Genomic DNA, 19,482 nt, shown 5'->3' with positions numbered 1-19,482 from the left:
ACACAACCATTGTCACTGATTTCTAAAACTCTCGTTGAATTTGCGATTTCCAACTTGTTGTATAATGTTTATGTCCAATGGCCGATGAGCACTGATAGGTTTTATCTATAAATTCTCTTCATTATTTCTCTTCATATGACAAGCATTGAAAAGGATCTGCCAGTAGATTGTTGACTTGATTCATGATGATGCTAAGATTATGAAAGTATGATGTTGACAACTGTTAACTCCGGGTTAGCGCCCCACCCCCCCCCCTTGGGTTGTGCAGTGGGGGAGATCTTCATGGGCTATACTCGGCCTTGTCTCAGGATGGTAAGTTGGTGGTTGAAGATATCCCTCTAGTGTTGTGGGGGCTGTGCTTTGGCAAAGTGGGTGGGGTTATATCCTGCCTGTTTGGCCCTGTCCGGGGGTATCGTCGGACGGGGCCACAGTGTCTCCCGACCCCTCCTGTCTCAGCCTCCAGTATTTATGCTGCAATAGTTTATGTGTCGGGGGGCTAGGGTCAGTCTGTTATTTCTGGAGTATTTCTCCTGTCTTATCCGGTGTCCTGTGCGAATTTAAGTATGCTCTCTCTAATTCTCTCTCTTTCTTGCTCTCCTTCTTTCTTTCTCTCTCTCGGAGGACCTGAGCCCTAGGACCATGCCTCAGGACTACCTGGCCTGATGACTCCTTGCTGTCCCCAGTCCACCTGGTCGTGCTGCTGCTCCAGTTTCAACTGTTCTGCCTGCGGCTATGGAACCCTGGCCTGTTCACCGGACGTGCTACCTGTCCCAGACCTGCTGTTTTCAACTTTCTAGAGACAGCAGGAGAGGTAGAGATACTCTGAATGATTGGCTATGAAAAGCCAACTGATATTTACTCCTGAGGTGCTGACCTGTTGCACCCTCTACAACCACTGTGATTATTATTATTTGACCCTGCTGGTCATCTATGAACATTTGAACATCTTGGCCATGTTCTTTTATAGTCTCCACCCGGCACAGCCAGAAGAGGACTGGCCACCCCTCAAAGCCTGGATCCTCTCTAGGTTTCTTCCTAGGTTCTGGCCTTTCTAGGGAGTTTTTCCTAGCCACCGTGCTTCTACACCTGCATTGCTTGCTGTTTGGGGTTTTAGCTGGGTTTCTGTACAGCACTTTGTGACATCAGCTGATGTAAGAAGGGCTTTATAAATACATTTGATTGATTGATTGATTGACATGATCAGTCCAATCAAAGCTACTGTACATATAACGTGATTTGACATAATTTTAACTGTGTCCAATGACCTTGAGCCTTCTTGGATGGGCACTTCTAAAGTAACTCTATGGCAGCACTCAAAGGGCTAGAACTCGAGGTCTTTTAGACTTTGCAGTGATGTAGTGTCCCCATGAGTGAGAGAACACTGAGCCATTCACGGCGCAACACTCCGTGTTTTCGGCTGGCTTGCCCCATCACCACAGAAAGCATTAAGTTAGCATGAAACACCTGCATTTTGGAGCTGCCTTACTTAAGAAAACAAAAAAGAGACAATGTTTGTATGCGGCTTTATTAACTCAATGATATATATTATTTTTACATTGTTTGCAAACTGAAATGTGACACATATTAATACCAAAATAACATGCAAAACAGGCAAGCCCTCGGAATTCCAACTCGGGAACTCTGTTCTCTTTCTAGAGCTACGACTTTCCGACCTGAAGATCACTAATGTCATGATTTTACCTTGTATTTTTCAGATTTCCCAGTTGTTTTGAAAGTGGCATAATAGAGCCCCACAGTGGAGGTGTCATAATACCCATAAAACCTAGCAGTCAAACAGGGAAATGATTCCAATCTTTTTTCCACCATTCATTTTTGCCATAGGGGATTTTAGAAACACTTAATATAAGGGGTGTGTTTCGTGTAGGGTAACCTTAGCATTTCATTTTGTGGGGTAAATACAGGTGATTATATAGATAAAGTCATCTTGTCCAAGAGAGATTTACACGGTTATCAAAACGTCATGCCAGGATAAGCCTACACAAAAATCACACCCCTTGTTTTAAGTGTTTCTCAAATCCCCTATATGTTAGCCCATGAAGATCTCCTCCACCACACAAGCCCGAGGGAGTGCAAAACCGGACAGGAACATCATGTCAGTGACTCAGCACACTCAAGTAGAGTATAGCGAAAAAAGCCTGGCACGCATGATGCACCCCTCCTAGGGACTGCAGGGGAGAGCACAGCCGGCCACCTTCGCAACCCTGGGCCAGACTACACTGAATCATAGGACCTACTGAAGAGATGAGTCTTCAGTAAAGACTTAAAGGTCGATACCCAGTCTGCGTCTCTCACATGGATAGGCAGACCATTCCTGAAAAATGGAGCTCTATAAGAGAAAGCCATGCTTCCAGCTGTTTACTTAGTTATTATAGGAACAATAAGGAGACCTGTGTCTTGTGACCGTAGTGTACATGTAGGTATGTGCGGCAAGACCAAATCATAGAGATAGGTAGGAGCGAGCCCAAGAAATGCTTTGTAGGTTAGCAGTAAAACCTTGAAATATGCCTTAGCCTTAACAGGAAGCCAGTGTAGAGAGACTAGCACTGAAGAAATGTGATACAAATGTTGGGTTCTAGTCAAGATTCTAGCAGTCATATTTAGCACTAACTGAAGTTTATTTAGTGCTTTGTCCGGGTAGCCGGAGAGTAGAGCATTGCAGTAGTCTAATCTTGAAGTGACAAAATCATGGATTAGTGACAAAAGCACTGCTAGCTAGCTAAATAGCTAACAAGACTACCTCGCTAACAAGACTAGCCAAGTTAGCTGCGTTGTTCCTTGCATGTGATTGGCTGTGATCTTGGAGGCGTCACCAGTGGTGGAAAAAGTACCCAATTGTCATACTTGAGTAAAAGTAAAGATAAGTTAATAGAAAATGACTTAAGTAAAAGTGAAAGTCACCCAATACAATAGTACTTGATTAAAATTCTAAATGTATTTGGTTTTAAATATACTTAAGTATCAAAGTAAATGTAATGGCATAAATATACTTAAGTATATAAAGTAAAAGTATGAATAATTTCACATTCCTTATATTAAGCACACCAGATGACATGATTTTCTTGTTTTTTTAATTTACAGATAGCCAGGGGCACACTCCAACACTTAGACATCAATTACAAATGAAGCATTTGTGTTTAGTGAGTCCGCCAGATCAGAGGCAGTAGGGATGACCAGGGATGTTCTCTTGATAAGTGTGTGAATTAGACAAAATGTAATGAGTACTTTTGGGTGTCAGGGAAAATGTATGGAGTAAAAAGTACATTATTTTCTTTAGGAATGTAGTGGAGTAAAAGTAATCAAAAATATAAATAGTAAAGTACAGATACCCCCCAAAAACGATTTAAGTAGTACTTTAAAGTATTTTTACTTAAATACTTTCCACCACTGGGCGGTAAGCAGGCTAGCCACAGGGCTCCTTGATGAGGTGGTTATCGTGCATCTGACCAAATTAATGGATGATGCGTGGTACTTTTGATTATCTTGTGATCTTGACAAAACAACTTTTGTTATCTAGTGATCATAAGATAAATAAGATGGATCTCACATAAAGCGGGAATTATTTTGTTTATTCTGATGTCCTCTCTGGACTTCCATAGGATTCTGTTTACACATGCAAAAGTGATTGCTTTTGATAAAAATGCTTTATGTGCCTTCCCAATGAAAACTAGTGTATTTAATGGGAAATAGATGTTATATGTTTCTGGACAATCCACTATATGCTGCCTTGTTGACAACATGACCAGCGGTGCAGATGCGTGTTAATTTGATAAAGCGCTCCTCCCTCTCCGCTTTCGCCCAATGAAGTGACAGGCGATAGCTCAAGTGTACCGCAGGACCAGATTAATCGAACCCCCTCAATGAAGAGCCGTACAGTTGCGCACGCGCATTACGATTGTCGGATGCTAAATGCAACACTTTTGACTGCATTTGGCAGGCAATTAAACCGCAATACGACTGTGTGATAATAATGACTATGACTGACAATAAGTAGTTAGTCTTGTACGAGGCTGTCCAAATGATTTTAATTGTGTTGTGCTTGATTACTGTCCCAGTATTTCACAGTGAGAATTATCTTGATAAAACAGACTAGGTTTTATAGAACCCGTATGCAATTAACCATTGCAACTGAAATGCTGTACAAAATAAGACCCGGACATCATGTCAAACCTCAACGGCATGAAAAGCTCAAAGGTGTAGTAGACACGTTACGGGCATAATTTTCCAGTTTATAAAAAATTACGATTTATAGTTTCAGCTGAGAATCTCTCGCACATTCTTAGGCACAAAGGATCAATAGTTTGCTCTTTGTTCTCCAGTGTCAGATCATTCATACACTGAAAGCCCAAGACGTTATGTTTTCAATTATCATATTACAATAGTATCTCTTGTTTGTTGTTAGCTAGCTACTGTTTTTGACAGCCCCAAATGTAATCATCTTCCATTGGTGATGGGCATTTGGCTCCGTTCACAGAAAAGACCCGGCTCATTTGGCTCCGTTCACAGAAAAGACCCGGCTTCCAAACGACTCTTCATTCAAACTTCTCATAGAACAATGGGAAACATATCCCCAATGTAGCTAAAGTCCATTATGTGGACATAAAGTGTAGCAAACTCTATTTTTCGGAACAGAAATGTATCGTTGGTTGCTGCAAAAATGTCAAGAGGCGTGGTTTACGCGAGACAACGTAAATCGACCACGGCAGGAGCCTCATTTATCAACGTTGCGTAGGAGCCCCAAAACATTCGTGCAAAAGTTGGCATTTATAAAAACTTAACTTGACATGAGAATGTGCTTCATTATCCTTCAGTAAACCTTAGACTATGCCTACGCAGTTTCTTGTGGTAGAAGTATTTTATTGCAAGAAGGCAAAAGTAGCCTAGTAGCCCTATGCAAATGAGTAATATATGATGACTTATCCATAACAAAAAAGCAGGTAGCTAAATAGAATACCAAGATGCAATCATATGCTGTTAGTGAGAAGAGCAAAAATCTTTGCATTCTAAAATAATTGAAATCTATTTCCAATTATTGATTTAATTTCCATGATCTGTGCAGAATACATTCCTCACCTTTTCTGACTGTGATGGTTTCATACTTCCAAAATAGCCTATAGGCCTACAACGAGTTAAGACTACCATTCGTCCCATCTCTCGTTTATTTGGACCAATTTCACAGTAGTAAATAGATAAGCTCCCAGTATTTAAATATATTGCTCTATACGATCCTTAACGCAGTTTAACGGTTGAACAGACGGTTCACCGTTTACATTGGTTTGTCTACGTCTGAATACTGTAATGTTACATTTCTTGAGTAGCCTTGATAATATTTCATTTAAAAAACAAAATACATATATCATAACCATTGCACTTTTTCTGTTCTGAGTCTATATTCCTGAAGTAGCCATTCAACAAATTACCATGAGCATCTCTCATTTAATTGGGCCTATTACTTAGAGCAAAAACTTGAAATTATAATAGCCTATGTATCTAAAAGGGAGCGCGGTTTATAACATACGACTAGGCTACTTTGGGCATCTTGCTATGTTAGCTAGCGAACTAACAAGCTAGCAAGGTTTTTTTCAATAATATATGGTGATTCTAGCAATGTTAGAGACGTTATCTGGCCAGCTAGCATGCTATAATTTAATCTAAATAGAATAAGCTAGCTAGAAGTAGCATGTTATGATAGAAACAGTGAGTGACAGGGACACATTGCAAGGCTGTAATGAAGTTAACTGGCTAGCTAGTTCTGTGAACATGTTTCTAAACAAATTGTTACTTTTAGCAGCTAGATAGTGAAAAACTAAAAAAACTAAAAAACTAAAGTTCACAGACCATTTCACAAAATAGTATAAGATAGCTAACTAGCAAGCTAGCTACTTTTATACTGAAGCTTTGCTGGAGCAGCTATTCTACCTCATATCAGTAGATGTTACTGTTGCTTGCAATACAATTAATCCTATAACGGTTATACTACCTGCCTGTGCATTTCAAGTAACTGACATTCTGACTGTTCCGATGTTTTGATAGTGGGAACCTAACAAAAGGTTTTGGACAAATGCAATAATTTGTGTTGCTCCTCAGCTCATTTCCACATGGTATTTTTTTTGTAGTTCACCATCCAGATATCTGCTGGTATTACAATAAGTAATAATTGTATATGCTTAAATGGTGGGTGGGAGGTTTTATATATGGCAGGGGTAGGGGAATTGAAAAATGTGCTGTGCCCAGCGAGCCAGTAAGCCATTGAAATTGTTGGCCAATATACATTAATCACTAGCACAAATTTAAAGCATAAGAAAACTGCTGCCTACTAGACAGATAGCGATTTGCCATGGCAAATGGGGTAGGTATTTCTGTCATTTATACCAGCAGATACATTTACATTTAAGTCATTTAGCAGACGCTCTTATCCAGAGCGACTTACAAATTGGTGCATTCACCTTATGACATCCAGTGGAACAGCCACTTTACAATAGTGCATCTAAATATTTTAAGGGGGGGGGGGTCAGAAGGATTACTTTATCCTATCCTAGGTATTCCTTAAAGAGGTGGGGTTTCAGGTGTCTCCGGAAGGTGGTGATTGACTCCGCTGTCCTGGCGTCGTGAGGGAGTTTGTTCCACCATTGGGGTGCCAGAGCAGCGAACAGTTTTGACTGGGCTGAGCGGGAACTGTACTTCCTCAGTGGTAGGGAGGCGAGCAGGCCTGAGGTGGATGAACGCAGTGCCCTTGTTTGGGTGTAGGGCCTGATCAGAGCCTGAAGGTACTGAGGTGCCGTTCCCCTCACAGCTCCGTAGGCAAGCACCATGGTCTTGTAGCGGATGCGAGCTTCAACTGGAAGCCAGTGGAGAGAGCGGAGGAGCGGGGTGACGTGAGAGAACTTGGGAAGGTTGAACACCAGACGGGCTGCGGCGTTCTGGATGAGTTGTAGGGGTTTAATGGCACAGGCAGGGAGCCCAGCCAACAGCGAGTTGCAGTAATCCAGACGGGAGATGACAAGTGCCTGGATTAGGACCTGCGCCGCTTCCTGTGTGAGGCAGGGTCGTACTCTGCGGATGTTGTAGAGCATGAACCTACAGGAACGGGCCACCGCCTTGATGTTAGTTGAGAACGACAGGGTGTTGTCCAGGATCACGCCAAGGTTCTTAGCGCTCTGAGAGGAGGACACAATGGAGTTGTCAACCGTGATGGCGAGATCATGGAACGAACAGTCCTTCCCCGGGAGGAAGAGCAGCTCCGTCTTGCCGAGGTTCAGCTTGAGGTGGTGATCCGTCATCCACACTGATATGTCTGCCAGACATGCAGAGATGCGATTCGCCACCTGGTCATCAGAAGGGGGAAAGGAGAAGATTAATTGTGTGTCGTCTGCATAGCAATGATAGGAGAGACCATGTGAGGTTATGACAGAGCCAAGTGACTTGGTGTATAGCGAGAATAGGAGAGGGCCTAGAACAGAGCCCTGGGGGACACCAGTGGTGAGAGCACGTGGTGAGGAGACAGATTCTCGCCACGCCACCTGGTAGGAGCGACCTGTCAGGTAGGACGCAATGCGTGGGCCGCGCCGGAGATGCCCAACTCGGAGAGGGTGGAGAGGAGGATCTGATGGTTCACAGTATCGAAGGCAGCCGATAGGTCTAGAAGGATGAGAGCAGAGGAGAGAGAGTTAGCTTTAGCAGTGCGGAGCGGAGCGCCTCCGTGATACAGAGAAGAGCAGTCTCAGTTGAATGACTAGTCTTGAAACCTGACTGATTTGGATCAAGAAGGTCATTCTGAGAGAGATAGCAGGAGTGCTGGCCAAGGACGGCACGTTCAAGAGTTTTGGAGAGAAAAGAAATAAGGGATACTGGTCTGTAGTTGTTGACATCGGAGGGATCGAGTGTAGGTTTTTTCAGAAGGGGTGCAACTCTCGCTCTCTTGAAGACGGAAGGGACGTAGCCAGCGGTCAAGGATGAGTTGATGAGCGAGGTGAGGTAAGGGAGAAGGTCTCCGGAAATGGTCTGGAGAAGAGAGGAGGGGATAGGGTCAAGCGGGCAGGTTGTTGGGCGGCCGGCCGTCACAAGACGCGAGATTTCATCTGGAGAGAGAGGGGAGAAAGAGGTCAGAGCATAGGGTAGGGCAGTGTGAGCAGAACCAGCGGTGTCGTTTGACCTAGCAAACGAGGATCGGATGTCGTCGACCTTCTTTTCAAAATGGTTGACGAAGTCATCTGCAGAGAGGGAGGAGGGGGGGGGGGGGGATTCAGGAGGGAGGAGAAGGTGGCAAAGAGCTTCCTAGGGTTAGAAGCAGATGCTTGGAATTTAGAGTGGCAGAAAGTGGCTTTAGCAGCAGAGACAGAAGAGGAAAATGTAGAGAGGAGGGAGTGAAAGGATGCCAGGTCCGCAGGGAGGCGAGTTTTCCTCCATTTCCGCTCGGCTGCCTGGAGCCCTGTTCTGTGAGCTCGCAATGAGTCGTCGAGCCACGGCGCGGGAGGGGAGGACCGAGCCGGCCTGGAGGATAGGGGACATAGAGAGTCAAAGGATGTAGAAAGGGAAGAGAGGAGGGTTGAGGAGGCAGAATCAGGAGATAGGTTGGAGAAGGTTTGAGCAGAGGGAAAAGATGATAGGATGGAAGAGGAGAGAGTAGCGGGGGAGAGAGAGCGAAGGTTGGGACGGTGCGATACCATCCGAGTAGGGGCAGTGTGGGAAGTGTTGGATGAGAGCGAGAAGGAAAAGGATACAAGGTAGTGGTCGGAGACTTGGAGGGGAGTTGCAATGAGGTTAGTGGAAGAACAGCATCTAGTAAAGATGAGGTCAAGCGTATTGCCTGCCTTGTGAGTAGGGGGGGAAGGTGAGAGGGTGAGGTCAAAAGAGGAGAGGAAAGAAGGAGGCAGAGAGGAATGAGTCAAAGGTAGACGTGGGGAGGTTAAAGTCACCCAGAACTGTGAGAGGTGAGCCGTCCTCAGGAAAGGAGCTTATCAAGGCATCAAGCTCATTGATGAACTCTCCGAGGGAACCTGGAGGGCGATAAATGATAAGGATGTTAAGCTTGAAAGGGCTGGTAACTGTGACAGCATGGAATTCAAAGGAGGCGATAGACAGATGGGTAAGGGGAGAAAGAGAGAATGACCACTTGGGAGAGATGAGGATCCCGGTGCCACCACCCCGCTGACCAGAAGCTCTCGGGGTGTGCGAGAACACGTGGGCAGACGAAGAGAGAGCAGTAGGAGTAGCAGTGTTATCTGTGGTGATCCATGTTTCCGTCAGTGCCAAGAAGTCGAGGGACTGGAGGGAAGCATAGGCTGAGATGAACTCTGCCTTGTTGGCCGCAGATCGGCAGTTCCAGAGGCTACCGGAGACCTGGAACTCCACATGGGTCGTGCGCGCTGGGACCACCAGGTTAGGGTGGCCGCGGCCACGCGGTGTGAAGCGTTTGTATGGTCTGTGCAGAGAGGAGAGAACAGGGATAGACAGACACATAGTTGACAGGCTACAGAAGAAGCTACGCTAATGCAAAGGAGATTGGAATGACAAGTGGACTACACGTCTCGAATGTTCAGAAAGTTAAGTTTACGTTGCAAAAATCTTATTGACTAAAATGATTAAAATGATACAGTACTGCTGAAGTAGGCTAGCTAGCAGTGGCTGCGTTGTTGACTTTGTTTGAACGTGTAGCTGGCTAGGTAACCTCGATAGCTGGCTAGGTAACCTCGGTAACTGGCTAGATAATTAGTCTAAACTACACAATTGTCTTAGATACAAGGACAGCAAAGACAACTATGTAGCTAGCTAACACTAGCTAGCTAACACTGCACTAATCAAATCGTTCCGTTGTAATGTAATAGTTTCTACAGTGCTGCTATTCGGTAGAAGTTGGCTAGCTAGCAGTGTTAGCAGTGTTGACTAGCAGTGTTGACTAGGTAGGAGAACGGCATAAAGCTTCCGATCATTTCTTCCAGTTGTATAACCTACCTATTAATTGATCCCCCCTCTGTACAGTATCTTTCACAAATCACATATTGATTATAGCCTGTTACTGTAGCCTATCCGTTATCACATGCATTATAATATTTATCAATTGCACAATGAATGTCTAATTGCAGAGAAATATTGAGTAGTGTAGAATGACAATTATCCTACTTTATTCATTATGTATTTGTCCATTACCAAAAAAACAGTTTATGGATGGTTCTGCATAATAAATACAACCAATTTTATTCCTGAAATTATGCTGGATCTAAGGAACAGGCAAATCCGAGATTGTGCCGTTGTCGATCCATGGTGGGTGCCTACAAAGGTGATGGTGGAATTAGAGGACAGGGGGACAATGTACAGCCTTTTTTAATCGTTAGCCATTAGAAAGACTTGTTTGCTAATTAATTTGCTAGCTATCATACAGTCGGCATATATTACAAATTATATAGTTAATATAAGTAGACATGCAATCATAATTGACTGTCGCGCATATGAAGCACCCACAAGCTACAGGTGGCTGAAAACACAATCATCACGGGATGAACTAGTGACGAAAGTCTGGCCAAGGTTGGTCCATTTAAAAATCATTCCTTCCTCCCTCGCCCTGCAAGTGTATACTCGTCAGACGTCATGATACGTCATCAGAAGTGTCCACTTAATTTGAGGGCTGAGGGAATAGGGTGTCTTTTAAGTGTTTGGAATACTGCCTTTATTAAATTATGATTGACAAAAGAGCGAGATTATTTTTATTTGTCACGTCACCAGAATAAGACCCTCGACATTTATTGGAAAGGCGCATCAAATTCATTTTGCACTTTGACCACCCTGTGAAGTTCATTATAATTTATTTGTAGGCTAATAATCTGCACGCTCTCGATTTGTAGTCGGTGGACCACCCAACATTTCATCGCGTGACTCCACGTTTACTTCATATGATGGTTATTATATCAATATTTGCGCATAAAAGCGTTTCCACCGACATTTCTCGTATAATTCATTTTACAGACACAAAAAGATCCCACCTCGTCTAGCGTATTATGCTCTTACCCTAACGTATTGATCATTGGAACATGTTTAATTGACGAGTAAAGACTGAGTCACCTGATCCATTTAATCAATATCTGCACTGAACTCATGCATCATAGAAGTATCATCAATACTTAACATGCACAGAATTGAAACATGACAGCAGAGCTCTGTATAACATATCACCATGTACCTGATTGCTATGCCAACGCCTTAGTCTCACTAGACTGCAGTTCAGTTGGCACTCATCCATTTAGTATAGATGCCCATGCTATGGTAGGACCCCATCTGTTCCCAAAATAAGGCAGCAGCACTTCAAAACACTGAAATGTTAGATAACAGCTTCTAATGGCTCAGTGTGAATCTGAACTGGCACCCAATCCCCTTTTTACTGCACTGCATTTGACCAATGCACACAGCCTAGGGTACTGGTAAATAGTGCATATAGGGAATAGGGTGCCATTTCAGATGCAGACTGCCTGCCTTTTAGCAGAAACTGAGGGGTCTGCCAGTGCTGTTGAATGGGAATAATACAAGAGGACATGGGCCAGCTCAGACAAAACATTGGTTTTCCTTCAAGCTCTAGTTGCACCTAGGCGGCTCCAAGGAGCACAATGTGCCAATAGGTTTAACTTTTCAGGATCCATTTTAATAGCAGGGGCAAGGGGTGGATCCAGCACAGAAACCTCTACAGTGGATTCGCAAAACCTCATTGGCACACTGAAAGGCATAAATCATCTATTTTCAGGGGTTGAGAAGACAGGTAGATTCACCTGAGAATTACTGCAGAGAGGAAAGTTGTAAATCACACCAATAAAAGGGAGTTACTGTCTGATGTCTTCTCATGGACTATCAAAACATATGTCCCTATAAATGAGACACTGATTAATTTAGGGAGAGATACTTTCAACTAGCTTTGATGGGTAAAGGCATCAAGAAAATAGCTTTGAATTATGACAGTGAAAAACAGGGTAGTAGTGACAAAAGGTTAGCAATAAGCTCACAAAAAGATAATATTGAAATGTCCCCCATCCACAATCCTTTCTTCACATGCATCCAGTCACAAAGCTTTAATAAGATAAAGAAAACACCATTGTTTCACATCATCTTGGGGTCCCGTAGTGTCACTTTAAAAAACAATCCTCATAGACTCTGCCTTATAGAGACCATGACAATGTCAAAAACCACTATGTACTTACAGTTGTTTATTATATTTAACTAGGCAAGTCAGTTAAGAACAAATTCTTATTTACAATGACGACCTACCCCGGACGACACTGGGCCAACTGTGCACCGCCCTAAGGGACTCCCAATCACAGCCAGTTGTGATACAGCCTGGAATTGAACCAGGGTCTGCAGTGACGCATGCACTGAGATGCAGTGCCTCAGACCGCTGCGCCACTTGGGAACTGTGAAGATTTTCAGTACAACATACCAAATTCTGTCCCCACAACAACCATTGAACCTAGTAAGTAAGCCTAAAGTTTAGTAAGTATTTTCTTCTCAAGCACTGGCTGTTTATTACTTCATGAACTACATATTGGATTTAGTATGTGGACAATGGCTGTGCTACAGTATGTCTTAATCTTTTGAGTATACATTTCTGATGTTTATTTTTTGGATAAAGTCTTTAAAAAACTAATAACACAAAATAACAGATCTTTTGATTGCTTTCTCTATAAAACTTTCTAGTGGCTGATCTTTGTCAGACTCAGTAGAACATATTCTAAGTATAGTTGCTGCCACCTAGTGGCTGAAAAAAAAATGTATAAGTGACTTTTTTTTGCATAACCAAGTAGCACCATTTATTTTCTGTTGAAAATGTCCCATAAAAAGGGGTTTGAAGCCCAGTCCTGCCTCTCTGAGGATGGGTTCAGTGGGGCTACCCCTGATTGGGGTGGGTCTGTGGGGGGTAAACAGGCTCCCTCTGGAAGGGTCACCCAGCAGAGGAGCCAGGTACTCTGGACCAGAGGGTTTGAACGGACTAGTCCTCTTCTAGGGCGGTGGGGGTTTCCAGACGAACAAAGAGGCTATGGTTAACAAGACATTGGTTTAATATATGTCACGCCCTGACCATAGTGCTTATGTGTTTTGCTTGTTTTAGTGTTGGTCAGGACCTGAGCTGGGTGGGCATTCTATGTTGTGTGTCTAGTTTGTCTGTTTCTGTGTTCGGCCTAATATGGTTCTCAATCAGAGGCAGCTGTCAATCGTTGTCCCTGATTGAGAATCATATATAGGTGGCTTGTTTTGTGTTGGGATTTTGTGGGTGGTTGTTTCCTGTCTCTGTGTTTTCTCTGCACCAGCTAGGACTGTATCGGTTTGCCACCTTTGTTATTTTGTATTTGTTAAGTGTTCACAGTATTTTCGTAATTAAATATGTTGAGCACAAACTACGCTGCGTCTTGGTCCGATCCCTGTTGAGAGGGAAGGCTGCTGTTACAATATATCAAATTTGTGTCAAAATTGACCAAAAAAAGACACTACATTTAAAAAATATATTTCCTATCTTTGAATTAATACAACAAATCACCTACTCAGTATCTACTGTAACTAAGCTACAACATACACTGAGTACATTTACTAATAAATAAATAGTATTTTTGACAAGCATAAAAACAGCAGCAAAAAAGGCAGCTCAATCACCTATGAAGTTGAAGGCAAGTGCTCTTGGACAGGATGTGGTTGTAGTTGGGTGTACAACACGGTATAAGGCCCAGGACTCCTGTCTTGAAGTGACACAGGTGGCCTTGAGAGGAGGAACAAAGAGGCCCTGATGATCTGGAGCATGTACATTGCATTCAAAAAGTATTCAGACCCCTTGACTTTTTCCACATTTTGTTACGTTACAGCCTTATTCTAAAATGGATAAAAAATATAAGCAATCTACACACAATGCCCCATAATGACAAAGCGAACACAGCTTATTTTATTTTAGCAAATGTATAAAAACTAAAAAACAGAAATACCTTATTTATACAAGTATCCAAACCCTTTTCCTATGAGACTCGAAAATTGAGCTCAGGTGCATCCTGTTTCTATTGATCATCCTTGAGATGTTTCTACAACTTGGAGTCCACCTGTGGTCAAATCAATTGATTGGACATGATTTCAAAAGGCACACACCTGCCTATATAAAGTCCCACAGTTGACAGTGCATGTCAGAGCAAAAACCAAGACATGAGGTCGAGGAATTGTCCGGAGAGCTCTGAGACAGCATTGTGTCGAGGCACCGATCTCGGGAAGGGTACCAAAACATGTCTGCAGCACTGAAGGTCCCCAAGAACACTATGGCCTCCATCATTCTTAAATGGAAGATTTTTGGAACCACGCAAAACTCTCCCTAGAGCTGGCTACTCCGCAAAACTGAGCAATCGGGGGAGAAGAGCGGCGGTGACCAAGAACCCGATGGCCACTCGGACAGAGCGCCAGAGTCCCTCTGTGGAGATGGGAGAACCTTCCAGAAGGACAACCATCTCTGCAGCACTACACCAATCAGGCTTTTATGGTAGAGTGGCCAGTCAGAAACCACTCTTCAGTAAAAAGGCACATGACAGCCCGCTTGGAGTTTGCCAAAATGCACCTAAAATGACTCTGGCCATGAGAAACAAGATTCTCTGGTCTGATGAAACCAAGATTGAACTCTTTGGCATGAATGCAAAGCGTAATTTCTGGAGGAAACCTGGCACCATCCCTACGGTGAAGCATGGTGGTGCCAGCATCATGCTGTAGGGATGTTTTTCAGAGGCAGGGAGACTAGTCAGGATTGAGGGAAAGATGAACGGAGCAAAGTACAGAGATCCTTGAAGAAAACCTGCTCCAGAGCGCTCAGGACCTCAGACTTGGGCGAAGGTTCACCGTCCAAAAAGACAATGATCCTAAGCATACAGCCAAGACACGCAGGAGTGGCTTCGGGACAAAGTCTCGGGAATGTCCTTGAGTGGCCCAGCCATAGCCCCATCTTGAACCCGATCAAACATCTCTGGTGACCTAAAAATAGCTGTGCAGCAACACTCCCCATCCAACCTGACAGAGCTTGAGAGGATCTGCAGAGAAGAATGGGAGAAACTCCCCAAATACAGGTGTGCCAAGCTTGTAGCGCCATACCCAAGACTGTAATCACTGCTTCAACAAAGTACTGAGGGTCTGAATACTTATGTAAATGAGCTATTTAGGTGTTTTTATTTATATACATTTGCTAAAATGTCTAAACCTGTTTTTGCTTTGTCATTAGAGTATTGTGTGTAGAATTAGACTAACGTAGAAAACACGAATGCACTGTAGGAAACACGTATGCATGCCATTTGAGAAACATAGTGAGCTAGATACACATGTTGAGTTTTTTGATCAGCATGCCATATGGCAATAATATATAACTCTTGCAACATAAACCCATGAACACTCATTGATATATTTAATAATTAGCTGCATAATACTATTTTGCTGTAGTCCTCTTGACAGCTTTCTCCAAGACTATATGCTAATGTCAGAGTGAATTTGTCCCTCTCTTCTCAACCTGCACAATGGCTACTAGTGCAATAGCTTACAGTGGAATTACACTTGAATTGGATGCTAGGCGGGCAGTATATGTGCAGTCTCCAGTACCTCTCTGGGCCAGGGCTGATCTTAAACTTGTGGAGGGAGTCTCCCTCTGGGTTGAAGTCCTTCACGGCAGGCCCTTTTGCCAGCAGAGCAGCACTGTCCAACAGTCAACAGCTTCTGCATCATCTGGTTCCATAGACGACTATCCACAAAAAACGCAATGCTTACACTGCTATCATTTTCATTCCCATCACTTATTTTTCTTGAGGACAAGTTTGAGGTTGAAGGCAGCTGCCTGTTGCATGGTGTCCAGCTGTCCTCTCACGTCCCTCTCCTCCTCCAGCTCTCTTCCCAGCCTGTCTGCCTACCTAGGCCCAGCTCCTCCAACACTGAGGCCTGCTCCTGCCTGTAGGAACACAGAGGGTTGGGGTTCATTTCTAATTTAGTTCTTCAATATAAATTGGGTTGAAAACAAAAAAAATAGGACTCAGACTTTTTCACAGAGTTCCATGCATGCAGTTCCATTGAAGTTCAATAGATTTTGTGAGAATGTTATTTGATCACATCTCTCACTTGTTGCTGGCATTTAAGGCATTCGTGTAACAACAATTACTGAGGGAGCACCTGACATTTAAATGTCAGGCTGAATCAATTATTTTTGTCTGACATGAATAAGATATATCTTTCTTGCATATCAACGTCAGTTAGCCAGGCAAAATACAAATTGTACCATGTACAGTCGGGGTGTACAGTGCTGAAGTCCTACTCGTTTTGGGTTCTCAAAGGCATTGATAAATTCATTACACTGACTGCTCAGAGAACAATCACTGAATGACAAGGAACAAAACTAGCAGAGACTGCGACCCTCCAGGACCAGAATTGGGCACCCCTGATGTAGAGCACAGGAACTCTGGAGTCTAATTGAATTCTGAATGGAATCATCAGACCATAGGGCATGCATCTCTCCCAGCAGTGCAATATGGTCCTCCTGAACCATGGCATAGCTCAAGAAGAGAGGAATGTAACTAGTCAGCTGTCAGATCAGACTTCAGAGAGGCCCTGTCATTATCATGCGGCGGTGTCGATTCACTGAAATCATGCACTCTCCCTCACACACACCCCCCTCTAGTTGCCGAGGTTCTTGCGGGTCATCTTGTTGAACGGGGGCTCCAGGTTCTCCAGCTCTCTGCAGATCAGTTTCACTCTCTCCTTCAGGTCCTTGTTCTCCTCAAGCAGCTGCTTGCTCTTGTCCGACAGCTGGCTGAGCTAGGCTGTCAAAGACACATTATGGTCGTCTCTGGCATCTTCCTGTCCGAAATGCGCTGGAACTCGGCTGCCACGTGCTGCTGCATCCCTTAGTCTAAAGCAGGGTTTCCCAAACTTGGTCCTTGGCCCCCCGGGTGCACATTTTGGTTTTTGCCCTGGCACTACAAAGCAGATCAAAATAATCAAAGCTTGATGATGAATTGGTTATTTCAATCAACTGTATAGTGCTAGGGCAAAAAACTAAACATGCACATTGGGGGGGGGGGGGGGGGGGCAGGACCGAGTTTGGGAAACTCTGGTCTAGAGAGCACAGGGAGGGAGAGTATGAGCAGAAGTCAGTGTCCCTGACTGAAACATACATGTTTTATATTGATGTTGTTTTTAAAGGCTGGAGTTACAGTTGTATGGGACCCCCTCCCTTTCTGTCATTTAATGATTTCATGGCAAAAATGTGTTTGGAGTGAAAATCTGTTTAGATGCAGAGTGAAGGAAAGTTTTGAGCAGCAGTGACCAAATAATACAGGGTATATACAAGTATACCAATTATTAGGAATACCCTATTCAAAGGCACTTACATTTTTTGTCTTGCCCATCCACCCTCTGAATGGCACACATACACAATCCATGTTTGAATTGTCTCACGGCTTAGCAATCCTTCTTTAACCTGTCTCCTCCCCTTCATCTACACTGATTGAAGTGGATTTAACAAGTGGCATCAATAAGGCATCATAACTTTCACCTGGATTCACCTGGTCAGTCTGTCATGGAAAGAGCAGGTGTTCTTAATGTTTTGTACACTCAGTATACATATGGCACTGAACTGTCGCTGTCCAGCACGGCCTTCCTCTCTAGGCTGTAGTCGACTGTGTGATGCTCCCGCCTCTACTTCCAGAGCTGCTCCTCCAGGCGGGCCATCAGCTCCTCCTTCTGCACACGGGACTCCTCCGGAGCTTCCAGCTTACCCGCTGCATGGGGATGGAGAGACAGGAGTAATACAATTAAATGATAAACGTTTATTCATCTTTAATTCAAACCACAGGATCAGGTATGTTTGGAGCTGGTTTGAAACGAAAGCCTGGTGGTGGATCATGTGAATGGGATGATGTGGTATCGAGGTTCTTTATCTCACCAAGAACCATGTTCTCAAAGGTGAGCTTGTCCTTGTTCTCCTGCAACTCTTGGCGGAGTTGACTGAGCTGCAGCTCAAAAGGTGTCCTTGGCCTGCTGCAGTCCCCCCAGTTGCTCTGACAGGTCTGTGAGCTCATCCTCCTTCTGGGCCAGTGAGCACTTCACGTAGAGCCCCATGTCTTGCTCAACAGTAAAGTACTGAGAGGAGAAGGCCTTGTGTTGCACCTCCAACTCATCACATTTGTGCTGATATCTGCAAAGACAGTAAGAAAATAGGATGACATTTAAATAGGGGGGGAATTCAATCATTGAAACTTGATTGGTAGTTTAAAAGTTTGCAAATGATTTAGTTTTATTTCGTACTAATGGACAGTATTTAATAAATAACTTATTTTGATGATTTGCATTAATGAGTGATTCGTGTTTGATTGGCTATTTTACCGTCATGACTATGATGGGTTGTATTTACCCTACGTGGTTACATTAGGGACACCTCTTCGATACAGTGATTTTCGTTGCAAGTTAGGTGATAATTTTCGATAACCCTTTGCATAAATTTATTAACCTCAGTCTTCTAACCTGCTACGTTAATCATCCTAACCTGCTGCGAAAAAAGGCTTTCGCGGTTACGTTAGGCTATAGCCGTCTACTAGACGTCTCAACAATAGTCTGACAGTTTGTCCACGCGCAACATTTTTCTCACTCAAACCATCAACCTGTACTAGCCTAAGATATATGCAGCCAATGAAAACTCTCACTTTTCCAGTCTCGTTTCTGCGACCTGTAGAAATATATTCCACCCTGACAACGCGTCTCCAAATCCCATGTCCTTTTTCTCGGTTGATTTAGCTCTGCTTTTCATTCTATTTTGGGGTGGAGGTCATTTTTTTCATGAAACTTTTTCTCCAGCAATTGCGCTATAGAACAACTTCTTCTTCTATGGTATAATGGCGTTCGCAACAATTAAATGTGCATTCCGCCACCTAGTGTACGGGTGGATAATAATTATGCCAAAATATTTTTGGGGGGGGTAAAAATTAAACCTCATAACTAGCCAAAAAATTATTGATCTAACAGAATCAACCTGCTTTTCTGTAAAAACCTCAGTTGCAACATTTTCCATTCCCAGTTTATTCGAAATTGTACTTCTTCTATGGAGTAATGGCGTTTGCAACAATTAAATGTGCATTCTTCCACCTACTGTGCGGATGGATAATAAGGATCCCAAAAAAAGGAAAAACATTTGGGTAAAAATAAAATATTAACTACCAAAAAAAATGATTAACTAAACAAAATAAACCGGGCTTTTCTGTAAAAACCTCATTCTAATCAGGTCCTAACACAGGCTCAGAAGCCTTCTGTGAGGGCAGGACATTTCCTTGCGACAAAAGCCCTTGTAGTGCTTCTGCTGTGAAGTCTCGGCTGCAGATATAATATCCAGCAACTTGGACCTCTTAGACACTTGTGCTGTACAATTAATCACTGTGTCTATAAATGCCACAACATCCACCTTCTTCACAATGAGTGTATCCAGATCACCTGGTTGACTTA

At 43.5% G+C, this 19,482-nt stretch overlaps 1 pseudogene; it reads right to left on the bottom strand.

The window, feature by feature from the left end:
• Nucleotides 1-11,069: 11,069 nt before the first annotated feature.
• On the bottom strand, nucleotides 11,070-19,482 carry LOC129826099 (cilia- and flagella-associated protein 157-like; annotated as a pseudogene).

This window comes from Salvelinus fontinalis, chromosome 28, assembly GCF_029448725.1.
Source record: "Salvelinus fontinalis isolate EN_2023a chromosome 28, ASM2944872v1, whole genome shotgun sequence".
In the NCBI taxonomy this organism is placed as follows: Eukaryota; Metazoa; Chordata; class Actinopteri; order Salmoniformes; family Salmonidae; genus Salvelinus; species Salvelinus fontinalis.
This window is presented reverse-complemented; position numbering and strand designations above follow the sequence as displayed.